A 6,000-nucleotide genomic window follows, 5' to 3' on the forward strand; every position below is an offset into this window, starting at 1 on the left:
TCCGCTTAGAAAGAAAAAGTAGATTACAGAGATTGTAAATGCCATTGCAGCTATGTAGACTCTCTCTCTCTCTCTCCCTCTATTATGTACATCATCAATGGTTAATAAATTGAACAGAACTCCAGAAATGGGCTTAAATCATTGCACTAGTGCTGTCAATACCAGCAGTTAAGAACACACAATTTTTTATTTTATTATCATTATTATTATTATTATTTTTTTTTTTTTTGGGGGGGGGGGCCTCCTTGCATGCTCTGTAATGATACTCTCTGTGTTCCTCAATGAACTGCCTGATGGCATGTTAGCGGCATGATTCATGCCATTTCTGTAGTTCTGTTTCTGTTATTGATAATATCATTTGACCAACAAGTGGACTACGTTTTACTTAACATTGGTATTGGCCTTATACTTGGCGAATATCAAGCTCATTTACGGTATAACACTATCAAATACAGGAACGAATTTTGGTCTGTCTGTTTGTCTGTCTGTCCCTCAAAGAAAAAAAATTGACATGACGAAGGGAAAGTTGGGTCTGCCAACATTTGTTTCCACTTTTACTCACAAAATAATATTGTCCCTTTGGTCGTTATGTAGGCCTATGTGTGTGCATGTGTGCGTGTGCGCTTTTGGTGCCTTCTTCGCATAGGCTCTATTATGATCCGTGACTGATAATGAATCAGAATCTTTCAGAATTTACAGTAGGGTACTGTACTTCATCGTCTGAAAAATTGCAATTCCGAATGAATTTTTCTCTACATATAACACGGCTGAAATTACCGTTGTTGATGATGTTTTTATGCCTACGCATGGGAATGATTATTTTACCTTAAATGTTTTGGTCAGACGTCATAGGATGTTATAGCTTCTGCAAATTTTCTGCATTTGTGGCTTATTAATAACACCTGTCAATAAAAAAGGAGGAAGAATCGCCCTTTTCTGTTGGACCTTAACAGTGTATTTTAACAGATTTTGTTTTGCTTCTGTCTTTGGTTCCGTTTCATTGAAAGACGTCCATTGTACAACTTGTACTACAGCTGTGATATAGTAGACCTAAAGCCCGCCGCACACTATACGACCCATCACGACTATACGACCGTAAGACCATAAGACCCAGTCGTAAGACCTGCCAACGCACTCGATACGACCTGACCTTACGACTTACAACCTGCGCATGCGCTCTTTGCGTGTCCCGTATGTAGCAACCGTAAAATATATATTTTGGATCAAAAATTTATACTCTAGTGATTGGTTGTAAGAGCTTCACGTGATTATAGGTATTATACAAATATACTTGGCCTTGAGAGTTTCCTGTTAAAACTATGGGCAGAGGTGACTCCAAACTAGTACTATTCACTGAGGGGCGCAGCCCCGAAGTGAATAGTACTAGTTTGGAGTCACCGAGGCCCATAGTTTTAACAAGAAACTCGAAACTAGGCAAAGTATATTTGTTTTATATTTTGGATCAAAAATTTGAATAAAAAGTGAAAATCATTATAGGCTTTTAATAGCCTAACTCCGGGACGCTCCGTGTACACAGTTACACTGCAACACTGCGTGTTGGGGCTGGTCGCAGTTCGGCTTTTAGCCGCACTGCGGCGGCAGCGCAGCGCCTGCAATACGCAGCAGTGCGAGAGACCGGAAATTGAAAAACGTAGCAGCCGTGGCACCGCCAGAGTTGCCCGTCGCATGTATCCAAGCGCTCGTATGGCCGCTGCAAACCTGAACACTAGAATTCGGGACCGGACGTGGACGGACCACGTACACTTGATTGTAAAGAAGGGTGATTGTGACATCATTTTGCAAATAGTATATACTATTTGCAAAATGTCGTCATAAAAGTGACGTCATCTTGCAAATAGTACTTCATGGAGTGTCAAACACACCAAAACTCTAAAATAGTTCAAAATACCTATAATCACGTGAAGCTCTTTTAACCAATCAATGGAAGACAAATTTTTGATCCAAAATATAATTTCAACTACGCCAGAAAGTTTACACTCCGTAAAGTACTATTTGTATAATGACGTCACTTCTATGACAACATTTTGCAAATACAAGTGTAGTACAAATTGTATACTATTTGCAAAATGATGTCACAAAGCAATTCTGAAACTATGCGCAGCTTTGTACCCGTCATTCTGTGTAATGTTACATTTTTAACAAACAATTGTTACATCACAAAGCAATTTTGAGTGACATTACGCACTGCTCGTACCGTCACTCTGTGAAATGCATCAATTTCTAACAAAAGGATTGTGACGTCATAAAAACAATTCCGACATTGTGCATTGCATCGCGCTTGCAGTTATGACATCGGGCGCTGCCGCGGCTGCTGCATGTTTCTTATGGTCAACGTAGGATCCCAACACAAGATTGCATCCACCATCTCTCGCTTTGCATTTCCCCCATTTGCCTTTCTTTTTGTTGAATTTTTGATTCAAAATATAAAACAAATACACTTTGCCTAATTTCGAGTTTCTTGTTAAAACTATAGGCATCGGTGCCTCAAAAAGAACCGTTCACTTCGTGATTGCGCCCCTCAGTGAATAGTTCTTTTGGAGTCACCTCTGCCCATAGTTTTAACAAGATACTCTCAAGGCAAAGTATATTTGTATACATGTTTGCAAAGGCTCAGCGAGACAGAATCCGAGACTACTTCAGTTCCCCTGAAAGAAGAGTTGAATGACAAGATAGGACTCTTGACTGAAATTGAAGAGTAGGCCTGAAGCATCTGTACACAATTTTCCTTGTCTTTTATGAGGAAATAACTTCATTTTCTTTATCACAAGTCATATCAATACATGTCACACTAATCTATGTGATGTAAGATAGTCCTTGAGTTGTTTGCAATTATATTTTGTAAATGCAAGGAAACTTTGCGCTGTCGTCCCCTTATCCAACATCGGGTTATCAACTTCAAAATACATTAAACATCTCAGACATTCAAAGTCTTCAAACAAAACAAAAAACCAACGACAACAACAACAACAAAAAACGGTTGTAGTGTGATACTTTCAAAAGGTTTCTTAAATTAGGGCCTAATGTAAATTAAGAATCGATGTTGCAAATACAAAACATCCTTTTCCCAGATCCTGCAGTATTATCTGTATCATCTCGCGTGGATTACTCGAAATACAACTTTTATCTTGCATATCTCACCATTGATAACGGAAAAACAGAGAGTGCATTCTCCTTGTGATGATTTTCTTTCTTCTAAAAAACATTGCTACTAATGATTACTGTAAAAGCACGTTTTGTGTCATCAGGAAACCTTCTGACGACTGTCTTCGTGTTTACTACCATAATATGTACGTACAAAGTATGTATGATGCATTCATATTTACTTGTATGTTATTAATATGTAGGCCTATGCATGTAATTTGTACACTAGTAAATGGTCAAGAGGGGTCATGCATGATTGTACACGTTGTCAATAAGGTTGAATTTGTTGTTGATGTTGTTGTTTTGCGCGCACTCTCATTGCACGTTTTACATGTGTACCTGTGCGCATACTGTGATTTTACTAGTAGGGCCTATAGACAGCTACACATTTGTACGCAGACTTCTATGTGTACAATACTAAGTATCCGACGAGCTTGGTTGTTGCTGGCATCGCTATATCGATCCATCGATCCATTAGTCAGGTGCCATCAGTAAACATCACCCGAGAATAGATTCCGGAATCCTGATCTTATCTACACTATACTGGACACTTTCTACAGAATAAAGGGGCGCCAGTTTTGATCCTAACATATTTGGATTCGAATTTGATCGAGGTTTGAGTGATCTCGCCATCGCTCACTCGTCACACGCAGCTCAACACTCAACACTGACAGTTCAGCACTTCAAACAATGATTGGACTAAACTTGGATGTTGGATTCAAGCAGGAGTAACGTAAAATAGGCCTATGAACCTTCAGGGCTTATTTGGATTCGAATTTGATCGAGGTTTGAGTGATCTCGCCGTCGCTTACTCGCAGCTCAACACTCAACACTGACAGTTCAGCTTTTCAAACAATGATTGGACTAAACTTGGATGTTGGATTCAAGCAGGAGTAACGTGACATTATATAGGCCTATTATTAACCTTCAGGGCTTCTAACAATACGGTACTCGGTACGATGATCCACGCCGCAGCCAACGACTCAAACAGTATGTGAACAGTGGGGGAGAATCTACACCTTTCATCTGTACTCTTGATCTCTATTCTTACTAACGTTAGATACGAGTACTAGTAATTCCACATGCCGAGAATAATCGGAGACTTCATTCAAGCAAGTTTGCCTGTGTAACCTTGTACCTGTGCCTGTAACACACCTGTACCTCCGACGGACCATGGATCCATTGGACAGTAGACTGGGTCTAGATCTTTAGCCTTAACAATGTTAACTGTTGGGAGGTAAGAAGACTAACCACAACGTTAGGGCCTAGGGAGTAGCTAGGAAAGACGGTAAGTGTCTATGAAACGTTAGACTTTTAACACTACAGTTGGGTCTAGAGTTCTAGCCCGAGGGTTCTGCGTACGTAGATGAAGTACACTGTAACGTTAGAACTTAGTCTGTATCTCTAACGTTGTCGTTACTGTACTTTTTAAGATCCATAACAAGAGAATCTAAAGGGATTTCTCAATTCAAAGCTAGCCAAAACTTCGTCAAAATTGCACAAATATTGTTCATCACATATCATTATTCATCCAATAGAGTCTAACACGTTACCGTACTCCGTAGTTTCTACAGCCTAATCGTTATAGGCCCTTCGACGATTGTTCTTTTATCGGAACCACGTCAGGTTGCGAAGAGTTCGTCTCAATTCCAGCTAACGTAATAGGCCTAACGTTAGAAACCCTAACGTTAGATTTTAGTAGACCTTTCCAGGGGCGGATCCAGGAATTCCGTAAAGAGGGGGCGCGTTTACAAAATTAAAGGGGGGGGGGGGGCGCACGCACCCCTCCCCCATTTTTTTCTTTTTATTTCTTTTGTTTCAACAAAAGATAAAGGGGGGGGGGGGGGGGGCGTGCGCAGGTTGCGGTCCTCCCTGGATCCGCCCCTGCTTTCCGTGTTAAACGACCGCGATCGAGTTTAGAATAATACTATTTAGCGTAGAAAGTAGCCTATCTAGATTCTACATTTAAATGGTAGACGTGTTAGACGTCGGTATAAATTCCATTTCTAACTAGATAGTACAGTAGATGTAGCCCTAACTGCGACCAGCCCCAACACGCAGTGTTGGGGCTGCGCATTGTAGCAGACATGATCATGACAGGCGAAGTATAGCGCCTAAAAATCAATATGAAAACGCAAAAATTCCGCAATATGAAGACTTACAGGTGAAGATGTAATGTTGAAGACTGACTGCGTTCAACTTTTGGTTCTGGTAATAGTCCCTTTCTGCTCGGTTTGATGAGTTAAATGCGACTCGGTCGAGAGGAACTCGGGAGAACTACATCTTATACAGTAAATGGATTTGAGATTTGTGCGCATGCGCTGGCCATCAAGTCGTGTAGCTTTGTGGCAAGGCCTTATCATACTGTTGGCAAACCCTCTCGCTGTATATTGCGTTGCTTTCTGGGTGGGTGCGCGCGCGCACGCCTTGTCAGAAGGCTAAACACATTGCGACTCCGCCAGCACATGAATATTTACGTGCGCAGTGTACTGCATACTGATTTCGAAAATGGTGAATGGGATGGGGAGCTAGGACTACGGACCCGTATATGGCCGTGAAAAAAACGTTTTTCAAGATCATTGGACCAATGTGAACAAGAACAAGGTGAACGAAGGGTATTAGTTAGATAGGAATCTTATGTATACTATAAAAGTACGTTTTTTCCTCGTGATATTCGAAACCTACGGAGGTGCGAAAATCTGTGACAGACTGTGTATGTTTTTCAAGCTTACCGATATAGCACTCTATTGACTCAGGACGCTCCCACAGTGTGTAACTGTGTATACGGAGCGTCCCGGGGTTAATGTAGCCCTAAGGTATTCATACATGACTGTCATG

This window comes from Diadema antillarum, unplaced genomic scaffold, assembly GCF_040938485.1.
Source record: "Diadema antillarum isolate AM-2024a unplaced genomic scaffold, OU_Dant_1.0 scf00000020, whole genome shotgun sequence".
Classification (NCBI taxonomy): domain Eukaryota; kingdom Metazoa; phylum Echinodermata; class Echinoidea; order Diadematoida; family Diadematidae; genus Diadema; species Diadema antillarum.